Below are 23,795 nucleotides of genomic sequence, written 5' to 3'. Positions count from 1 at the left end.
TCACCGACCAAATCGACCCGCTAGATCAGCCAATCAAACCAAGCGGTCGAAACCAACAATCGTCGTCTATGTCGATGACATAGCGGTCAAAATGGCTCAAGCTTGCGACCTAATCACAAACTTGGCCACAACGTTTGTGAACCTCTGAAGGTTCAACATCAGATTGAATCCTGAGAAATGTGTTTTTAGGGTTTCGAAGGGGAAGCTGCTTGGATATATTGTGTCCGAGTGCGGTATCGAGGCTAACCCCCAAAAGATCATGACCATATCCAACATGGGCCCTATATGCAACGTCAAGGGTGTCAAAGGCTCATCGGTTGTATAGCTGCCCTGAGCCGATTTATCTCCTGGCTTGGCGAACGGGGGATGCCACTCTACAAGCTCCTCAAGAAGACGGACGCCTTTGTCTAGACTGAGGAAGCTTAGCAGGACCTAGAGAGCCTCAAAGCATCACTGATGTCGGCACCAATCCTCGTCGCTCCTGAACGGGGAGAACCCCTCTTCCTCTACATCGCAACAAGCAACCATGTGGTGAGCGCCGCCCTGGTCATCCAAAGGGAGGAGCCAGGACACCACCTTAAGGTCCAGCGACCCATATACTTCGTTGGGGAGGTACTCACCGACCCAAGGTCCGGTACCCCTAGGTGCAGAAACTCCTATACGCCGTGCTGATGGTGACCCGAAAGCTCCTGCACTACTTTACTGACCATGAAGTCGAGGTCATCACTTCATACCCGCTCAGGGACATCATCCGCAACTGTGATGCCATGGGATGGATCTCCAAGTGGGCACTCCAACTCATGGGCCATGACATCAGGTATATCCCCCGTACCACTATTAAATCTCATGCTCTCATGAATTTTGTTGCCGAATGGACGGAGGTCCAGCTACCGACCCCGGACGTCACCCATGAGTACTGGACAATGTACTTTGATGGGTCCATAATGGCACCCGGCTCACGGGATGGAGTGGTTCTAATCTTATCAGATGGGAGAAGGCTCCGCTACGCCATCCGCCTCCATTTCTCGGCCTCAAACAACCCTGCAGAATACAAGACCCTCATCAATGGGCTGCGCATCGCCATCGAGCTCGACGCTACATGACTCTCTATCCGCAGTGACTCAGAGTTGGTCATTGACCAAGTCATGAAGGAGTCCTCCTACAAAAACCCCCTAATGGTAGCATACTGCCAGGAGGTGTGCAAGCTCGAGAACAAATTCTAGGGGATCGAGTTGCATCACATCCCCCAAAAGGACAACGATGTCGCTGATTTTCTTGCAAAATTGGCCACTGGGTGGGATCTGTCTTCGAGAAGGATCTTCATCAATGATCTCCACGAGCCGTCCACCTGCATCCTAGAAGGTCCGATCCAAACACACCGCGATGCCAAGCCGGCGCCTGGGGCTCCGACCCCGACACCAAGCCGATGATTGGGGGCTCTGCCCCCAGTGCCTCCATGATGATATCGCCCGCCGATGTCACCATGTTGGCACTCGATCAAATCAACTGGCGAGCATTGCTACTCACCTACCTCCTCGAGGAGGATCTCCCACCCGAAAGGACTAAAGCCCGATGGATCGCTCAATGCACCAAGACCTTTGTCGTGCTTAGTGACAAACTCTACAAACAGAGTCCATCGAGGGTGATCATGAAGTGCATCCCTACCAACTAGGGGAAGCAGCTCCTCCTTGAGGTCCATGCCGAGATCTATGGACATCACGTGGCCCCGAGGTCGCTGGTCAGAAAAACCTTTTGCCAAGGTTTTTACTGGCCCACCGCACTACAAGATGCAGAGGAGGTCGTCCATAGGTGGGAGGGATGCCAATCTACGCTCAGTAAACTCATTTGTTGGCACATGAGCTTCAAACCATCCCCATCCCTAGTCGTTCGTGGTCTGGGGCCTCGACATAGTAGGACCCCTCAAAAAGGGCCCGAGCGGCTTCACTCAGCTGCTCGTAGCGGTCGACAAGTTCACCAAGTGCATAGAGGCCAAGCCCATCACCAACATCCGCTCGGAAGAGGCGGTCAAATTCTTCCTCGACATCATCTACTAGTTCGGCGTTCCTATCTGTATCATCACTGACCACGGGACTAACTTCACCGAGAAAAAATTCCTAGACTTCAGTGATGGATATGGCATCAGGATCGACTGGGCCTCGGTCGAACATCCACGTACTAACGGTCAAGTCGAGCGTGCCAATGGCATGGTCCTCCAAGGACTTAAGCCATGCATCTTTGACCGACTCAACAAGTACATCGGGCGATGGGTTGCAGAGGTCCCCGTGATCCTCTGGAGCCTAAGAATGACCCCGAACTGATCCACAGGGTTCACACCCTTCTTCCTAGCCTATGGAGCTGAAGCAGTGCTGCCCTCTGACCTCGACCACGGCGCCCCAAGAGTGAAGGCTTTTGACCACGACCGAGTCACGAAGGCTCAGCAAGACGTAGTTGACCTGCTTGAGAAGGCCCGCGAGATGACCATGATCCTCTCCACTCGCTACCAGCAAACTCTCCGTAGGTACCACAAAAGGAAGATCAGGGGGAGGATCCTCGAAGTCGGTGATCTCATACTCCGGAGGACCCAGTCAACAAAGCAGAAACACAAACTCTCTCCAACATGGGAAGGTCCCTATACAGTGACCGAGGTAATTCGACTGGGCGCCTACTGACTGAAGGATGACAACGGCAACGTTCTCACCAACACTTGAAACATTGAACAGCTACATCGTATTTTCCCTAAATTCGGTCTTATCGTTTTTTATTCAACTCTTGCTCCCGTAAAGCACCCCAGCCTGAACACTTTCAACCTAGGTCATTCGGGGGCTCCATGAGGGTACAATACTACTTCTCTTTTTTACTATCACATGGTAAAAACTTTTTCGCTCAAACAAAAGGGCATTCCATTCCTTTGATTATACTACGTGACTTTGTTTTTTCTCTCGACCGAGCGCACCCCGCCATGACTTACGGTTACAAATAGCCAAGCCTCGTGGGCCACGCCTAGGTTCTTAAAGTTGCAGCCTATGGAATGAATGGGCAGGTGCAAAAAAGAAAGGATAAAAACAAAGCTATGCTAGGATAAAAAATAGGAACAGATAGTGATTCTATCACAAAGCAGAACTGATGTATTCATTGATTCAAAAATTGTTCACATGGGGGCTCCCCCATAAATTTAACGATTATATTTGCTGACTACTTCTACTCCAAATGCTACTATGGCCGCTCGATGGCATCGGCTGATGCCAAAGGTGAGGCCACGGCACATGCCGCCGGACATAACCACCACCGCAAGGGCCCTGCCTGGTTCCGCTCCCTCGACTTTGATGAGCGCAACGGGTACCTCAAGGGCGTCGCACCCATAGATGCTCAGCAGAAGAGCATGGAGCTCTTGACCTTCTCATGCAGTCGAGGCAGCTCCTAGATAGGGACGCTGACCGCTGAAGTACGGCCGCCGTGGATGAAGGATGCCTCATCAAACTTGATGAACTGACCGACCTAAGTGGCTACAAGGACGAAACCTCCCACCAGCGCAGTCCTGAGCGGCTTCCCCTCTAACAAGACTCACCCAAAGAAGATTCACTGGAAGAAGTCCATGTGTGGCTCTATCCCAATGAAAGCCTCGCAGACGGTGATGAAGCCGGCGACGTGCAGTACCCTCCAGTGCACCACCTCCTTTGGTGGAAGCAGCCCCTTCTCGACAAAGGCGGTCAGCACCACCCCATCCATGCTGGATGACCTCCACCTCAACATTGCGCTCTGAAATCATGAACGGGTCTATGAGTTCTCCTTTCCCTCTCCCTTCCCCTATTTAAGGAGGAGATGTAGCAGTTGAAGAAGGGCAAAGGATTGGGGTGAAAAACTCTCTCCCTTCTCCCATTCAATGCGGATGGGAAACGACAGGACGTGCCCTGACCGATGGGACGCACCTTGCCCGACGGAACGATGCCTGGTCAGACAGGACGTGGCCTGGGTATGGCCCACCACTACCGTATGCCGGGCGTAAGAAACAAAGCGTCACCACACGCAGGCGGCCCTCCACCTTCCCAGGCGGGACTTGGAAAGACCCAACTATGGGATCTCCGCCCAGGAGTGACCATCGGGCTTCCTAAGTCAATCGGATGGCTCAGGCAAAATGCCAAGAGATAGGTAAGGAGCAGAGGGACGCCTCATGTGGGCCATGCCGACTCTGTCACGAACGACGAGTGCGGATCCCGGTCGGACATTTCTGATTGGAGCTCCTCAAACCTCGTCACTTGAGTCATCAAGGTAACATTACCAACCTCCACTATTTCTTTATATAATCATCCATTCATCTATAGACGCATTTATTCATTCCATACAACTGAGGCATCGGATGTGCAGTTAAATGCATCACAACGCTCTGTGTTACGTCACGAAGCGGCAGTTGCCTCATTCAACACGAGCAACGACCGATCAGGGTTTGAAGGCCGGCCCACGAAGGGCTCGAGGTCGCCTCACGACAAACAGAGCTAGGGGAGAAAACACAGATGAGCCTTGAGCGGCCCTCACCCATTCTGCCCCGAAGCAGACAGGGCCATCTCAACCTTCTCGTTCGATCATAACCTCGAGCCAAACCCATAGAATCTCCATCGAGGGGAGGCTAGCGGGCCACCTGGGTCGGTCTCTGGAATGACCCAGGCATCAGCCGGGTTGTAGGTTAAGGAGTAATGGAATGTCACATGAGGGCTATACCGACCCCGTCATGAACGACAGACCCAAATTTCACTCGAACGTATCCGTTAGCGAGCTCACCGAGCGCGTCACTCGAGCCATTGAGCCAAGCGACGTTAGCTCAGCCCCTATGGTTGTGAGAAACCGCGGATGAGGTAACACACAAAACTCAACTGACCCGTACCAAGCCCAACAGGGCTCAGGGGCTCAAGACACCCAAACGTCTCAGCACGCCCAACGCCAGGATCCGCTACTCCATCTTGTCCGATCCCTAAACTGCCTCGGCACGTCCGACGCCAGGATCCACGACTCCGTCTCACCCCATCCCTAAACTGGCTCGGCTGCACCCAATGCCAGGATCCATGAATTACGTCTTGCCCGATCCCTAAACTGCCTCGGCTGCGCCCGGCGCCAGGATCCGTGAACTCTGTCTCGCCCGATCCCTAAAAACTTCCTCGGCTGTGCTCGACGCCAGGATCCACGACTACATCTCACATGTTCCCTAAACTGCCCCGGCTGCGCCCGACGCCAGGATCCGTGACTCCGTCTCGCCCGATCCCTAAACTGCCTTGGTTGCGCCCGATGCCAGGATCCGTGAACTCCATCTTGCCCGATCCCTCAAAACTGCCTCGGCTGTCCCCGATGCTAGGATCCGTGACTCCGTCTCGCCCGACCCCTAAAACTGCCTTGGCTACGCCTGACACCAGGATCCACAAACTCCGTCTCGCCCGATCCCTAAACTACATCGACTGCGCCCGACGCCAGGATCCGCGAACTCCGTCTCGCCTGATCCCTAAACTGCCTTGGCACGCCCGACGCCAGGATCCGTGACTCTGTCTCGCCCGATCCCACAAAATTGCCTCGGCTGCGTCCGATGCTAGGATCTGCGACTCCGTCTTGCCCAATCCCTAAAACCGCCTCGGTTGCGCCCAACGCTAGGATCCGCGACTCCGTCATGCCCGATCCCTAAACTGCCCGCTGATAAACCCCCCAGGCGATTCTGCCCGAATCACCCAGGGGCTCGGGGGCTACACCTGCGCGTGCGCTCGCGCGCTCCCGCTGACAAAACACAAAATTCCCCCGCTAGCAACATGAAAAAACCCTCGGACAATTCTATCCGAATCACCCAGGGCGCGGTGGCTACACTCGCGGGTGCACTCGCACGCACCCGCCGTTAAGACAAAAATCCTTCAGACGATTCTACCCAAATCGTCCGTGGGCTCGGGGGCTCCTGTCGGGTTCATAAACCCAGGGTCCCTCATGGACCGGCTTTCCAGCAAAGGCTTGACCCAGCAGACGACGTTGCGAATGACGCGTAACTCCTGGACCGGCCCAAAAACCTAACAACAGGACAGAAGGGCGAACCAGCTTCCGACTCTGGGCCGCCTCTCCGACCGGAAGGCTTGACCAAGGAGGAACAACGCACCGCCTCCCACTCCGACCCGCGTCTCTGTCTAGGGATGCACCGAACCCCTGCTTACAGCTCTTCTCCGACTGGCGCAGTCAGAGCCGACTGGAACCAACCGACTAGGATGCCCGCTCGATGAGGACCAGGAAACGGACAGAGCAAGTAAGGCAGGGCACTCAAGTCGACTATAATACCGAGGACCGTACCCTGCACACCTGCAGGATAGTAACTGACATGACATGTCAAAAGGGTGCCCTGCAACCTTCCAAGCATGATAGAACCTAAGCAGTATTGTGGGCGCCAACATTTGCCCTACAGTGTTGTAGGCGCCATCAACTCCCATACCAGACAAGCGCGGTAAAGCCCCCCCTCCACATGTCTCTGGACATCAACAGTGTTGTGGGCTCCGTCATCTACCATATATGGTGAATACGGTAAAATCTCCCACATGCGTTTGATAACAACAGTGTTTTAGGCGCCTACCATTATCTTGTACCCGACAGCGTGGGCTACAAGACTTAGTAGCATGGGTACTATCTCTCTCTCGCTTGTAAGGCCGTCTTCTTCATCTATAAAAGGGGATGCGCTCTCTCTCAATAGATAGATCTCTCAGCTCACTCATACACCACAACAGAACCACTAGGTTCAAACCTCGAGCACACGCTCGAACACTTAGCACATAGCGGAGCTCCCATCCCTCTCGGCCCTTTAAACCAGAGTCCGACCGGACCTCTTGTACCCCACATCTTTCTCCCTTCTATTTGTAACCCCACAGCAAACTTCGAGCACCTGAGCTTAGGAATAAAGTCACCGACCGACTCAAACTGGACACACACAGGACACGTTGCCTGAACCAGTATAAACCTTGTGTCATTGAGTGCTAGACCACATCCGATCACAACATACAGCAAAACTATAAATATTTACGTGTTGGTCACTTTCTGCACTACACTAACAAGTCAGTCGCGGTAAAGTTATTAGGTATCGACCAAATTTAACATGTCTGCGGAGTGATCGGGGCTAGGGTCAAGGCATGCATGTTCCATTCATTCTTCTGCTCCAACCTAGCTGCTTGACAAAACAGAATTATTAGGCGACAAAGTGCGTGTTTCCATTTCCACTGTCTCAGCTTTTCCCAGTAGTGCTTTCGCCCACAAGAGTGTCAAACTTCCCCTTCCAGAACGTGAGGTAAAGGTAAGGTAAGGGAAGAGACCAGACCAGGCAAAACCGAAACACTAGCTGCAGTCAGAGAGCGACCCTGCTGCTAAGCTCAGTGGTTTTGATGCCCGGCCCACGGATTCATTCACGCCCGGTCCATGCGCGCATCGAGTTCTTCCATGATGATTTGATTTGATGGTTGAGGTGAGAAGCAAGCACCACTTTGCCCAACCGTGAAAAAGATAGTCCAGGCGAGCACTCTTTCAATGCAAGAGACTAGAGAGCCAGCTAGCTGCCGGCGGCGTGAGGAAAATGGAAAGCTTGGTCGTTCGTTCTTCTCTCTTCTTTCCACTCCATTTTCTCCTCGCCACGGCACTGCATTCATTCACCTTTTTCTTTTTTATTTTGTCCAGACACACACTATGCCTTGGACGACGACGATGCATATCAGTTCGGCCAGGACTCGCATACAGAAGCTAGCTGACTGGAGTAGCTCCCTAATAATTCGCCGGGCGGCCGGCCATGGAGCTGTTAAAACTGCATTAGCGCGCCCGCCATGTCACATGCATGCATTATTCTCGATCGTACCCACTACGCGCGGCACCATCGAGTGTCTGTCTACCTGTCATCTGCATGCTGGGTTAGATAGGAGTTTTGATTTGCAAGGGTTCGTTGTTATCTTGGAGCATCTCTGAGTCTGACGCTCTGACCTTGTTGCCACAGTCAAACTGATTGACTGACCAACCTCATGAATCAGGACTACTACCAAACTATACCTATGGTTCAGGAATATGTAAGTAATTAAACCGTGCTTGTCTCAGGCAGTAGTTGGTGCCGATTCAATCCTCATATGTATATATATATGCAGCTGCTTTTAACATTTGTATATAGAAGTATGCAGCAAAACCTTATAAGTCGAACAAAGTTGTTCTTTTTTAATAACTGGTCCACATCTTTTTAGGAAATGAACCAAAACATGCATCATATTCTTCAAGGTACCGAAATTGACAAAGTAACCATGAGAGAAGCTAGAAGCTCTGACTTAAGGTAGTGCGTTCCTACCTCCGTGCCAACGATGATGTTTTTGAGAAAGAGAACAAGCTATTTTAACTTGTTTTCTTCGCCCAAAACCCGTCACATGCTATATTCTTCACCAATAAACCCGATTTTTTTATAATTTGGCCCTTTTTTTTAAAGATTCTCATAAATGGACCACTGGCGGAAAGAATTCAGGAAATGGACCCTTAGCTCGGCGCCAGAGTGACTGGCGCCAGCGTCTCTGGCGCCGAGCTGGCGGGCACGGTGGGGTGGCCTGCCAGGGAGCTCGGCGCCAGTCACTATGGCGCCGAGCTCGGCGCCGTAGATCTTGGCGCCGAGCTCGGAAATATCTATCCGACCCGCGCCTCTTCCTCTTCCTTTCTCGCCCTAGCCGCCCCTGCCCGCGCCGTCGCCGCCGCCCTTGCCCGCCCCACCGCCGCGACCTCGCCACCGCGCCCGCGCCACGCGCGCGCCACGCACGCGCCGCCGCCGCTGCTCCGGCGGCCGAGCCCGTGCCCTCGCCGTGCCGCGCCGCCGCCGCTGCTCCCTCGCCCGAGCCCGCACCGCGCCGCCGTGGCCTCGCGCCGTTGCCTGTGGTTGGCGGCAACGCCGCACCGCCACGTCCTGCACCGCCATCCTCGCCTTAGCCTCGCCTTGGTCTCCACCGGCGGCCTTGGCCTCGCCCCGCCTTGCCCCCCTCCACCGCCAGCCTCGCACCGCCTTGCCGCCGTCCACCGTCGGCATGCCTCCCGTGCCCGTCGAGCTGGACTCACCGCGCGGAGCGCCAGGCACCCCGCGCCCGCCGTGCGCCACCTTTGTCGTCGGCCGCGCCACCGCGGGTCTCGGATCTTTGCCTTGACCTACGCCCATCGTCCGCTGACCCGGAAAGGTAAAAATTATGAATATGCAATGTACCTATTTAGTTGGTGTTTGTTATTTACTAGTTACTGTGATGACTCAGTTAGTTGATTTAGTGAGATATATATGTAGATAGATAGAAACATAGATACATTGGTAAATAGATATAGTTAGAAAGCTACTTAGATATGTAGTTATATTTGTAGTTAACTACATATGATCTAGCTATTTAGTGAGTACACTATAAATATATACGTAGTTATTATCTTGATTACTTAGTTTGTAGTTAGAAAGTACTTGTTAGGTACTATCTATCGTCTAATTTGGACTAAAGGACATGTGTTTCGTTACGTTTTTGAAATAGATGGACAACCTAGTGACCATATATCATGGAGGCACGGTTGAAAGCGATCGCTATGGATATGTTGAGTTTCTTGACATGCAAAGCGTGCCTATGCTATTCAATGATAGGCCTTCATTTAGTGAGATGGTTGCAAGGGCTCAGGAGGAGCTGCATTGTTTTGGAGATGGTAACATTGCAATTGATGGTGTACTGCACCTAGGTTGTTCTCTGAACATCTTCAGGCGAATGATCTCAATTGGTTGTGCGGGTCAATGGGAGAACTATGTGAGATCGGCTATGAAGAGCCAGCTGCAATGTTTGGACGTGGTTGTACGTCGGGTGTTAGTTGATCCAATCCCTCATGGGTTTACCCTAGCAATGGATCATCAGGCACACATCGACCCTCCCATTCCAGAACCTTACCTGCATGTGCAGATTACGCCTATGATTCCTGATGCTCAATCTGCCCCCAATGCGGTATTTGGAGATGGTCGTCATACTCATGTTTTCGTGGCAGATCCTCCTTATGAGATCCCTTTGACATAGAATCATCTGAGTAAGTGTCTTAATCGCATGGTTTTTGGGAGCTTACCCTGTTCCTTACATCTATTTATTTCATTCTTTCCTCATTTCTGTAATGATGTTACAAGAGACATTCCTGAGAATATGGATGTGCCCCATGTTGCTGCGCAAGTGCACTTTGGAGATGGATTCTGTGGCTCCAATAGTGTTGAAATTATGCATGATTCGGAGCCATATGAGATGCCTAGGGCTCTTGATTCTGATGATGATCATCCTGTTGGAGAGCTGATGGAGAGTGATGTTGAGATGATGAGGCGTATCTTTCCCGGCCGCCGTGATCCTAGAGTTCATGAGTTCAGTGATCTTGCTCATTCCGATTAGGCGTTTGCAGAAGGACGTGATGATGAGCACCTAGAAGCTCCTGAGGCCGGTCCTAATATGGTAATTGAGGAGGGGAGGGTGTTCAATGACCTCCCTGCTTTGAAGAGGTGATTGCAGGCTTTTGCAGTGATACGAAAGAGGCCTTATAGGGTATTGCATTCATATGTGGAGCGCCATTACACAGTTGTGTGTGACAAGGAACGTTGCCCATGAAGGGTTTGTGCAAGGAAGCAACAGGTGACCGGAAAATGGAAGATCACAAAAGTTGTCGGGCCACACAATTGTGCTGACCATGAGCTAACACTGAGGCATCGACAGTTAACATCTACCCTCATTGCCAAGCGGTTGATGGGAATTTTGCAGGGAGAACCCAACATGAAGGTGAGAACAATTATCAGGACTGTTGAGGCGTTGTATGGAGGATATGTGATAACTTATGGTAAAGCATGGATGGCTAAGCAGCGAGCATGGAAGATGATATATGGGGACTAGGAGGATGGGTATGAGCAACTGCCAATTCTTTTCAATGCAATCAAAGCGGTGAATCTAGGCATGCATTATGAGTACATCCCAAAACCTAATGCATGGAAGGATGGGAGGCAGATATTTTTCCGTGCCTTCTGGTGCTTCCCTCAGTGTGTCGAGGCCTTTAGGCACTATCGTCCCATCTTCTCCATTGATGGTACGTTCTTGATTGGCAAATACCAGGGCACACTTCTTATAGCCATATCCTGTGACGCGAATAACAAGTTGGTTCCTTTGGCATTTGCTTTGGTTGAGAAGGAAAACAATGACAGTTGGGGATGGTTCTTGAGGCTAGTCTAGATACACGTGGTTGGGCCTGGCAGGGAGGTTGGTGTCATATCTGATAGGCATCAGGGCATACTTAATGCTGTGCGAGAGCAGTTAGAGGGGTATGCACCTTTGCACCGTCATTGGTGTACTCGACACCTTATCGAGAATCTACTCTGGAAGGACGGTGTCAAGGGTAACTTTGATCTATTCTAGGAGGCTGCTCGACAGCTTGAGGACAAGTACTTTAGGGAAAAATTAGAGCAGGTCAGAACCGCATCAAATGCAGAAGGTAGACAATGACTCACAGGTTTGATGAGGGATTTGGAGAAATGGACGAGAGCTCACGACGCCGGTGGCTGGAGGTACAAGTTTCAGTGCAGCAACATGGCAGAGTCATTCAATAAGTTGCTATTAGGGATACGTGGTATGCCCGTAAATGCAATTGTTCAATTCACCTTCTATAAGCTTGTTGCCAGGTTCAACGATAGACACGCCCATGCATTGTAGTTGAGGAGTGATGGAGAGATATGGGCTCCGAAACCAAAGGCACACCTAGAGAAGGCAAGAGAAAGGGCTGGCACATATGAGGTTGCATGCTTTGACCACGCCATAGGGACTTATCAGGTCAAGCATAGGGGCGGTACAACATCCGATGGTGAGGTCCGAGAGTCGAGGATACATGTGGTTGTCCTCCAAGATTTCGAGTGCATTTGTGGTAAACCAAGGCAATACCACTTTGTATGTTCTCATTTGGTGGCAGCAGCTAGGCATCGCAACTATAATATCAAGAGAAGGATACCTCACAAGTTTAGTGTCAACACGCTTGTGAACACATGGAGCCCCCGCTTCGTGTCTTTCCAAGACCCTGGAGAGTGGCCTCCATATGATGGGCCGAAGTACATTGTGGATCCAGCTTACCGTTGAAACAAGCGTGGATCAAGGCAGAGGACGAGGCACAGGATGGTTATGGATCAGATACCTAGAAGAACTAGGCGTGGGAGAGGAACTCCATTTGTTACTGATTCTGAGCAGTACGAGTGCGGCAAGTGCGGTAGACTTGGACACAACTCACGAAGTTGCCGTTGGCAGATTAGTGAGGTAGGACTATTGGTTTATAGTATTATTTTATAGTTGTCTTATTCATATATTTAATTATGCATGTCTCAATTTATGCTTGTATTTGTGTCGATTACATATACATTTATAAGTTCATGTTTCATTGTACATTGGAATTCTAATTCATTCAACTTTTTTGTAGGATGGAGCAATTCCACCTGCTCGACCCGACATACGAGGAGACCCACCGAGGACGTCTCGTTGCGCTGGGGCAGGTAATAATCTATAAGTTTTATTCATACATGTGTTCATGAAGTAACATGTGACTATGTTTTATTCGATGCAGGACCTTCCGCACCTTCGTTCTAGGACCCACAGTAGGTTCTTGGACATTCGGTACGACTATAGGTACACTCCTTTCCTGCAAAGAGCTGGCCTGGATGTCATCTCCTTTCAGGTTCATCGTGGGTTGCCCAAGTTCAAATCAGCAGTGATAACTGCGTTGGTAGACAGGTATTAAAATGAATCATTGCCTTCATTCATGGCCATTTGTTCATGCGATTGACTTTTTGTCAAGTAATCTTACTTTGTCTTAAATATAGGTGGCAGCCAGAGACTCATAGCTTCCACCTACCTTTCGGGGAGATGACAGTCTCGCTTCAGGACTGTCAGAAGATGCTAGGCCTAAGGATTCATGGGAACCTAGTCACCGGGCAGTGCAGGTCAGAGGGCTGGAGAGCATGAGTGGAGGTCTTCCTTGGGCGTGAGCTTGGTGAGCAAGGGGCTCGCACTTCTGGAGTTCCCATCTCATGGCTATGCGCAGAGTTCGCACAGTGCCCCGAGGAGGCAGATGAGGAGACGGTTGGGTACTACTACCGGGTGTGGATCCTACACCTTTTTGCTTGCGTTCTCTTTCCTGACGCCACGGGTGACAATGCGTCCTGGATGTGGATCCACTGCCTCAGTGACTGGGACCAGGCAGGTCAGTACAACTGGGGCTCTGCAGTCTTGTGTTTTCTATACCAATAGCTGTGTGAGGGGTGTCGTCGGTCTACGTCTAACCCATCACTTGGTGGATGCGTGTACCTGTTACAGCTATGGATGTGGGCTCATTTTCCAGTTGGTCGTCTAGAGGTTCTGGCTCGTCGTGAGTGGTTCTAAGGTTAGCCACCAATTCGCTAGCCGACGTGGGCGTACCTTTGGGACCAGGTCAGGGTTCCGCACACAAGGATAGACCGGGCGTACATTGAGTACATGAACGAGCTAGATACGCTGACGGCGTCTAGTGTAAGTAAATTTTATTTTCCATGCTGCTTTAAAAAGGATTAGTATACCATCTAACATCTTATTTGGACATGTTGCAGGTGGAGTGGGAGCCGTATGGTGGAGAGGACGCACTTCCTTTTCAGCTGAGCAACGTCTGTGGGGCCGACGACTACTTCTATAGGATGAGGTGCCCTCTAATCTGCTTCTATGCTGTCGAGTACCACCTGCCAGATAGGGTTGCACGCCAATTTGGAGTGAGACAGCTTTGGCCTATGCCTCTGTTCTCGACTGGCGTTGACTTACACAAGTAAGTGTTTTGATATTTCAAATGTCACATGATGATGGTCCATTTCTTATAATATAGTGCCATGTACGTGGATTAATATAACGATGACATACGTGCAGGTTGGATCGTCAGAGGAACAAGAAGATTTTTTACTAGGAGAGGCACCACCAGTCCTATATTGAGGAATGGGAGGAGATGCACGACAACGTGGATGGCAACAATGAGCCACACACGAACCGTGAGTTCAGGCGGTACCAAGCTTGGTACTAGCGTGCGACATGGTGTAGGCTGAGGCTACAGTGGACCAAAACTGACTATGCCGACATCAAGTCCTCCGACGATGAAGACATGGCGTACGACTAGTCGACTCATGCAGGAAGGCAGGTGGAGGCAGGACCGATCTTGGACAGAGTGGTAAGCCAATCGCCTTATTTTGTTACGTTGAGTTACATAACAATACATTCGGCGTTCTTGGACCGACATTAGGAGTTCTTGCAACCTTCGAGCCGTATAACCCTTATAATAAGTTATATTCTTGTACAAAAGAAAACAAAACTAAATGCTATCTATTCAAAAGTCTTATTATTGAGAACTTTGTTGCAAGACAATACACTAAAATGCTCAGTTGAAGAGATCAAGCGCGTTCGGCCGAGAGTCAATAACGACTACATACTTGGCTTTCTAGACGTAAGATTTAAAATATTCTTTCAAACATATCATTAATACGTTATATTCTTTCAGTTAACATAGTTTTGTACAACAGAGGCTGTCACGTCATCTACGCCGTGCGGCTGGTCGTTGTGGTTGCAGGACAGACACGATGCAAGACGTGTATGTTCCTTCCGTAGGAAGAGGAGGCTTGGGTTCCTCTAGTCAAGTAGCTATAGGGGACGGGGACGAGGACGAGGAGGATGATGATGACGATGACATGGACAAGAGGCACGATGGGCTTGGCCCCTCTCAGCTCCATGACGCTCCATCGACTCATCCTACACCGCCTCTAGGCACTAGGCGACGCCGTCCATGTGACCCTTACACTCCAGGCACTAGCGCTCTGGGTCACAAGGGTAAGGGCAAGAGTAGGAGGCAGTGAGGGACGTGGTAGGTGTTACTATGAACTATTGTGAATTTTGTATTTACTTTTCTGTAACTATTCAGGACTGTATGGACATTGTGGACTATTTGGACTTTGCATGACATATTATGTTGGTTGTGATATTTGTTGTGGTTGCATTATGCTCGTTGGATGATTAAATGTTTGGAATATATATTGATGTCTCCGTTTGTAACTGTGGATGCTCCTAATACAAGACCGTATCTTGCAAATTTTTTGCGTGAACCTTTAATCATACTACACTTGTACAAAGGCACAAATGTAGTACACAGATTAACTATAAATTTATTACAACGTGTATAATCTAGAAAATATTGTACATACGCTTTGTAGATGAATCTAGGATTACCAAGCAACAGTGAACGAATCTATGCTTTTCAGACAATAAACATAGACTTTTCATATACACGGACATCATCGAATTATCACATCACTGATATAGTACTAGCATGCAAGGAAGCACAACTCCACTCTATCTCCACCATCCATCTTATTACTGTTTGATCCAAGGGCTGAGGTGAAGAGGCACACGGATCGCTGACATGGCACATTGAGAGGCCTCCATTCCTCCTCTCAACCTATAAATAACCAATCACTCCCTCTCATTCACACAAACAACAAGGAAGAAGAACACTCCTCAGCATTTGCTTTTGTTGCAGTACCAATGTCTAGAGGGTCATCCAGAGGGAGAGGAAAGGGGAAGGAAACTACCTAGGGGTGGGAGGGTCCTCTTGGTCCCGATTTCTTTAAGGAAGCTCTTTATGAGAGATTCCCAGTTGAGAGCAAAAGTGATTTCACCAAAGAGACACCACTGAGAGGATATGATGAAAGGAAAGAAGAGTGGCCAAAATGCATGCATGGTGAGGACTGCCTAGTGTAGATGTTCACCAAGGGAATAGATGGAGGTCGTCGTTTCTTCAAATGCCCATGAGCATGGGTAATTGCTATTACTATTTGTTTCTTCAATATGTTTGTCTTGTATATCACTTACACGACATACTTATTGTAGTCTTCCTTGGCCGAAGAAAACTGTGGGTTCAGTAGGTGGGTCGATCCTCGACCTATTTATCCGCATACGGAGTACATCTACTACCTACAGGACCGTATCTTCGATCTAGAAAGGGAAGTTAGCAGCGGTTACAAGGACGACGAACAGGACGACAACAACAATAGTGCCGATTCATAGGAGGCACTCTACAATGATCCATATTGCACCTGCCCTAACCACAAGAAGAAGGGGCCTCCCCCGTCACCCCTGCCACCACCACCAACAACAACGGGAGGCTACTATGGAGAAGGTGCAACACAATTTGCTATGTGGCCACACTACTAGGATGACTTTATCATTTTCACATGTACCCAGGTTTAATTGCCTAAGGCATGTTAGGTTTAATTACCTAAGGCATGGTTTAATTATCTAAGGCATGTTAGGTTTAGTCAAAGAAAACTCTGTACCCAGGTTCGGTACATGTAGTCACATGCCATTTAATGTGTTTCGTATGTTGATTTATATAATGCCGTACGTCGTTAAGTTTTTTTGCAGCACGTGTTCAAATTTAAATACGTCTGTATCATTAAGCGGAATATTAAGACCATAGATAATGAAAACAACCACATAATGAAAAGTTCGATACTATGCCACATTACACAACATATTAATACTACAACTACATGCCGATAGTAGACATAGGGGCAAATGCACTTCCAAATCCTCAGTCTGAAACGTACTGAGTAAGCAACTCATCATCCGAGTACCAGTCCTCTACTACAACCCTGTTGTTGTGGCTAGGCTCAACTGCGTTGCTCTGACCTGCCTGTCGCTTGTAGTAAGCGGCCTCCACTTCATCTGCGGCCGCTGCGGCCTGAGTGAAGAATGCGTCATCCTCCTCCTCTGCCTGTAAGCTCGCCTCTGCTAGAGCGATGAGCTCGCTCAGTCTGCCAGTGTCGTCATCAGCCTCCTACGCCTGAATGCCCGCCTCTACTAGAGCGATGAGCTCGCTCAGTCTGCCAGTGTCGTCCTCAGCCTCCTACGCCTATATGCCCGCCTCTGCTAGAGTAATGAGCTCACTCAGTCTGCCAGTGTTGTCCTCATCCTCGTCTCCATCATCACACAACACAATCGGTGATTGAACGGTGCGACCAGCTCGTGATCTATGGCCATCTAACTTCTTCTCCACATACCTTGCGCAAGCCACCTCTGCAGCATGTTCCCCGCTGCAACCAATCCCTTCATGTATAAAATACAATCAGTTAGCAATGCGATTATATTACATTTAAAACCAGGCAACAAAAAAAGGTTTTCAAGCACTCACTGGCACATAATGTAGCAACATGCTCATTCAAGACCTGCATCTGTACCCTTGTCTCCTCCCTTGCCTCATTCCTTACCCTCTCCTCCTCTAACGTCATCCGCATCTCCAATCCCCATTTGTTAAGCCCAACATCGATCGGGTTATAAATACCGCGTTGTCTAGCAAACTCACGCATCTTTTCTTTCTGATGTTTAACGAATAGGTTGACGTAGTCAGGTCCATATCCCCTCTTCCGTGCAATTAGTTGCCTCTTCTTCAGTTCATCCAAGAACTTAGCTTGACCATCATAACATTCCCAACTGCATTTCCTAGTGCTCTGTTCAAAAGAAATATTATATCATATATGTCTTAGCAAAACAAACAAAATACGATTTCATGTTTACCAGAAAAATAACGAACCTCATCATACTCAGTCATATGGCCGCAATAATGGCCTATTCCAAGCTCTGAAGGGACTAGGCCATAGTTGGATTTTACACCATATTCGCACATGACAGGAGGTGCTTTGTAGATTACCCGTTCTTTCTTTTTTTCCTTAACCCTCCGCGGTTTTTCCGGCCATTGGTTCTTAGGACCATACAACAACTCCTTGAAACGACAATTCGCCATTGAATACACCTAAATAATGAGACATTAGTACATGAACACATATAGCTCAAGATTTTAACACATATACTTTGCACTTACTTCATGCTTGTTTGGACACACAAACTCCAACGTATTCTCAGGGTTTATCACAGCTCGATCTCCGCAATCGCACAGAGGAGGTTCCTCGAGTCGTCTAACTACGGCTAGGTGCTTCTCCTTAGCCGTCATTGCTGGAGGGTTAGGGGGGTGGAACCCACTGCTTGAAGTGCTCACGTGGATGTCTCCCTCTAAACCAATCGTCGAAAAAGAGGTACCTAGGATCAAACTTGTCTGCACCATCGATCCACTGAAAGAAAAAACACCTCTCATGGTCCTACACAACGAGATTCCAACAAAATATTAGTACCATACTTAAACAAATAAAGAAAAAGGATAGTACAAACAATTTCTTATATTAAACCGACTACATGTGTAGAAGCAACGCGCGGCTGTGTCCGGATGTTTTGATTGAAAAACATGGGCCGGGAAACCACAGTCACAGACGCGTCGGGGTATAATTCTCGAGGACGACCCTGTTTTCGCCAAAACTCCTCCCGAAACATTTCTTGCATCTAACAAAACGGATGTAATTTAACAAACATAAATCAAAACATCACAAAAAAATATCAATGAGAACCATAACTACAATACAACCAATTTCGTTCTAAGAACCAAAAGCAGTTAACATTATACCCTAAACCTAGGGTTTCTCATTTCATCCACAACAATGAACCCATAACATAACTATATGTGGCTTGGTTTGCTAGCTTTTTCACGCCTTAGAATCAACCTACGGTTGTATAATACATATATTGAGGGATACAATGAAACCCTAAGTGATGACGATTCTTAAGTTCAAAAATCCGACTAATATATACCGAATCGATGCGAAAAAACAAGGAGGTGAGCGAGTATACCTTGCTCTCGAAGATCTACGGATCAAATCAAGGTTTTCAAGGTCCAATATGTCGATTCGTGAGGTAGGGTGAAGTGGGGAGAGAAAAACCCGAGAGGGAGGAGAAAGAAGAGGAAGAACGCTCGGGGAAGAATGTTGGGCTGGGGTTAAATGCAGGGGGTTCGACGCTAGAGTGACTGGCGCCGAGCTCGGCGCCAGTCACTCTGGCACCGAGCCCCCTAGCAGGCCATTGCCCCGTGCCCAGGAGCTCGGCGCCAGTGACGGTGGCGCCGAGCTAAGGGTCAATTTCCTGAATTCTTTCCGCCAGAAGTCTATTTGTGAGAAACTTTCAAAAAAAGGACCAAATTTTAAAAAATTCGGCCAATAAACAGAGGAGTCTTCCGTACAACGCAGAAATTTGACACTGAGTTATTAGTATATAAATCCACATATTAGTATATTATAGTAATTCAATTATGTTGGATATTTGGAACATGTACATGTACCAAAAAAAGAGAGTATACCATGTGGGTGGTACAACGAAGAATATACCTTTCCTCATCAAGCCCACATATAGCGACCATTTGTATTAAAATTGGCGTACAGTACAGATTTATTACTACTGGAGTAGGAGTACTACGTAAGACGCAGGAGTGTCTGGGAGCAGTCACTACGTAGTATATAAATTGGCGTACAGTCAGATTTATTACTACTGGAGTACTACGTAGTATATAAATCGACTTTCGCACGCGGTCCCCACCCACCAAGCTTCCGTCATCCAATCCGTGCCCCACAGTTGCGCACGTGACTGGGAGCAGTCGGACAAGTCGCCAGTCACTGGCGGCAGTGGCAGCAGTAGAAATTTGACGAGACCAGCAAAACCAAAACGGAAGAAGAATCGCACCCATCCTCCGTCAGCATCCACGCCCGCATGCGCATGACTCGACTCCATGCACGGGCGGGCCCTGGGACCCGGAGATATCGAGCCGGTCAAGGTCCAGGACCGACAGGTCGCTGACGGACGAACCAACGAGCGGCCCAAGTCCCACCTGCCGACCGGAGGCCGATCCGTGCCGTGGCTCTAGTAGACTCCGGCCTCCACGCGACGCGCGGCGACTAGGAGCAGTGGCTTTTCCCGCGAGGCCCAGGCCCAGGCCCAGGCGGCGGCTGCGGCCTCCGCTCGCATCATCGACGGGGTCCACGCGACGGCGACCGCATCCGCATCCGCATCCGCATCCGAGTTGCGACTGCGAGTGCGGCCCGGCCGAACGGGACGGGACGTCAGGACGGCCTGCGCGGAGGGGCCCGGCGACTTCGTCTCGCGCGTGCGTGGAGTACTGCTCCTTGTTTTTCACTTTCGTCTGGGTGCGGGGGGGGGGGGGACGGTCCGGTTGGCAGGAGGATATTATTGTCGCGGTCACATGTTCCACGTGCCCCTTTTCCAATCGCTCCAAACAGAACAGGGGGCGCTCTGCTCTCCTAGTACCGTAGTGCGCTCAGACTCACTCTTGGAGAAGCGCTTTTTCATGAAGCATGTGACCTCCATGTGGGCTAATGGAGCACAACATTCGTGTGCTTAATTCACAACGACACGATAAGCATGTTGTTGCGACACTCCACGCTAGTGCACGATACCACATGTTCTCCAAGTTAATGGTAGTATATGGACACAAAATATTACCACTCCCACCGTTTCTTTCCGCAAGAGACGTGCACGGCCTAGGGTCCAGAGGTTATAAATATTTTGGCTAACAACACTACTACAGAAAACTTTATGGAAGTGGGCCAGATTGATTAATAGAGACGGACATGGCAACCGCCTCCAATCAAAGGTCATGGTTAATGTCAGATTAACGGAGGCGGCTGTTTTGCCCGCCTCCAAAATTAATTAAAAAAACAAAAAAAAGGAAAAAGCCACAGCCCGAGCCGGGCCTGGGCCTGGATCTGGGCTGCACGCTGCCAGATCCACCCGCGTCGGGGCCAGATCTGCCGGCGCCAGAGCCGGATACGTCTGCGCTGGGGTCAGATCCGTCGTGGTGGAGCCCGCCGCCCCCCAGATCCGCCGTGGTGGAGCCCACGCTAGGGCCGGATCCGGCCTCCCCGTGCACCGGCCGAGCTTGAGGAAGACGGATGCGTCGCCGCGGAGGGAGAAAGATGCGTCGGCAGCCTCCCCGTGCGTCGACCGAGCTCGGGGGAGAGAGATGCGCCGCCAGAGAGGGAGAGGGATGCGCCGCCTGCCACCCCGTGCGCCGGCCGAGCACGGTTTTCGTGGGGGAGATGGAGAGGAGAGGGAGGTGCGCTCGCCCTGCACCAACCAAGCTCAGGCTCCGTGGGGGAGAGGAGGGAGGAGTCTCGGGTGGGGGCTACCATGGGAGAGAGGGAGAGGGACCGGCGAGGGAGGGGCCAGGGTGCGGAGGCGTCGGGTGCGGGGGCGTTGACTGCGACTGAGGGAAGGAGCGACTGAGGGGCTGTGAGAGAGATAAGTGAATGAAACCCTAGATCTAGGTTTATATACTACGAGCGTGAATCGGGTCGAGATGGGCTGCCTGGGCTAGGAACTCATCCTGTATTTTATGAGGCGGGCTTTATAGTGTGCCCGCCTCTATTTTTGGAGGAGGTTATTTTAAGGTGTCTGCCTCCGTAAATCTAATTTTGGAGACGGGCATTTCCTGACCGCCTCCGTAAATAAAAAACGACTGATCCGTTAATCGCCAGGTATTTTAGGAGGCGGTTGTATTTTGTGACCGCCTAGGTCAATAAAAATACACTGTCTTGCAAAATGATTTGTGTAGTAGTGCAAGTAGCCTGACAATTTGTAGACCGTAGTACGTGTACGTACCACGTACATTTGGAGCCGCCATATTCATACATGAAAGTGCTCCCATGTCAACATAATGCATGTCACAAGCAAAGGTTCCGTTTAGAGCTTGCACTTCCTAGTGTAAGTCGTGTTATATTCTTAGTGCTGTTGTTAGTCACTCAAGTCCGTGCGAGATTGTCTTGATGCAATTATGCATTTAAGTGTTAGAACCTTTTTCTTTTCGCGAGGCTATTCGAAGGAAAGATTGTTACTCTCTCCGTCCCAAATTAGTTGACGTTATAGGATTCAAAAATAAATTCATAAATTTGTATTAATTATCACTTTCCGATGCATCTTTCTCTTCTACCAATACTTTCTTTCTTTTTGTCATAAATCTCTATCTCTATATCTCACTCCTTGTTCTCTGTACACCACACCTTTTCACTCATCCTAAATTCATGTGTCCAAACTTAAAACGTCAACTGTTTCTGAAAAAGGGATACTTAATATTTACAAAGCCTTTCATACGAGACAAGCATATCAAAAGCTCTCTTTTTTCTACTCCCTATATCCTAAATTATAAGTTGTTTTGGCTTTCTACGTACATACCTTTCGCTATGCCCTGAGTACCTCATAAGTTTTGATAGAGTATACCACAACCGATTTTATTTGACACCAAAATCAGACAATATATGCTATCCCATGGTAGAGGAATGGCCTCGAGAGATGGTTAGAATAGCGGAGACAATGAAGGGCGAGCAAAGAAATGATGTGGTTATAGGTGGTGATTGTTGAAGGATAGCTGTTGAGGGTTTAGGGTTGTTATGGCTTGTTTGACTATATTCTTATTCACCTGAATCCATGTGCGTTGAAATGGATTAAAAAAACTGGACCTGCGAGGGTATGACCACCCCCAGGCATTGCATTAAGAAGAAGACCTTCTCACGTAGGCTCAGAAAACCCCCGAACCTATGCTCCACCCTTACACAACGGCACCGTCACCCTGTGAGAATGGACCGGTCCTTAGACTTGTGCTTCGGCGTGGGACAGACGAGGGGATTTTTTTTTAACTCCAGTCTGAAATTCGCTCCCATGAGGAGTCAAACCCAGGACCTGAGGAGTGCCGCCGGGACGCTGTAACCAGTTGGACTAGAGGCCCTTTGGCTTGAAATGGATTAGAGTGAACTTCAACACACGTGGATTAGGATGAATATAAGTACATCTACTCCAACACACGTTGATTGAGATGAATACGAGTACAACAGAACGTGACTTTACTAGTGATATTTTTCTTAATGAAACCAGCCGCTAGCAACCGGTTATACCCTTTTTTTACTCTCTTCATTTTCAAAATTTTAAGTCGTTCTAACTTTTGTAGATATATATAGTTTTACTATGTATTTAGTTATACATTATATCTAAATAATAGTAAAATAATCCATATGTCTAGAAAAATCAGAACGACTTATAATTTAAAACCACGGAGTATCTATCATGATATAGACTTTTTTGCTAGTTGTTTTCGCGAAACATGTGTGCTTGAAAATGAGCCAGCAGTAATTGATCCAATGCAAGAAGCTAGGTAGGGCAGGGCGACTAGTAACAATGCAAGTGCACTGAACGTGAACCATTTCCGTGATGGGCGTGACAACTTCACCCCTAGGGCATCTACAGCAGCTAGGGGTTGAACAAGTGAGTCACCGGATAATCCAGGTAGCCTCGGATTCTGTGCAGTGCCGCTCGTTTTTTTCCACTCGATCGTGGAACAGAGTACAGAGACCCCGATATAGAAACCTAGAAAGTCTATTATTAGGTGGCCTGCATCGTGCCAAAAAAACCCATGCAGACCATCACTAGATTCCTGCTGACTTTAATTTGCGGCGGCGTACCAAATGTGGGAAATGTGAAGACGGTGCTGCAGAGGTTAAATTCGGTTCATGCACCACCTCTCCGCAACCAGCAAAAATTCAGATTTCAGAACAGGGCCGTCGCAGCTGTGGCGGCTGCGGTCCAGTTCACATGTACGTATACGTGAGCAAAAGGGCAGCAGCAGTTCTAGTCCGATACAGCTTCTCTTGCTGTAAACTGCGGCGATTAACTAGAACCGGATCCTGTTGACTCCGCGCCTGCAAGTAACTAGTCTGGTCAAGTTAGGAGAAACATGGAATAGTACTTTACTACCACGAACCATAAATTTGTCTTGAAAAAAAAATCATTTTTTAATGTATAGCTATAGGCACGACC

At 49.2% G+C, this 23,795-nt stretch overlaps 1 long non-coding RNA gene across 1 annotated transcript; it reads left to right on the top strand.

Moving 5' to 3' along the window:
• The first annotated feature begins 13,469 nt into the window (after window positions 1-13,469).
• Window positions 13,470-14,012, top strand: LOC136527379 (uncharacterized). The gene is made up of 3 exons (XR_010776772.1): window positions 13,470-13,538; window positions 13,616-13,824; window positions 13,923-14,012. It is a non-coding gene; the product is annotated as an uncharacterized lncRNA (long non-coding RNA).
• Window positions 14,013-23,795: the final 9,783 nt, after the last annotated feature.

Source organism: Miscanthus floridulus, chromosome 19, assembly GCF_019320115.1.
Source record: "Miscanthus floridulus cultivar M001 chromosome 19, ASM1932011v1, whole genome shotgun sequence".
Taxonomy (NCBI): Eukaryota; Viridiplantae; Streptophyta; class Magnoliopsida; order Poales; family Poaceae; genus Miscanthus; species Miscanthus floridulus.
Note: the sequence above shows the minus strand (reverse complement) of the source record. Positions and strands in the feature narration are given on the sequence as shown.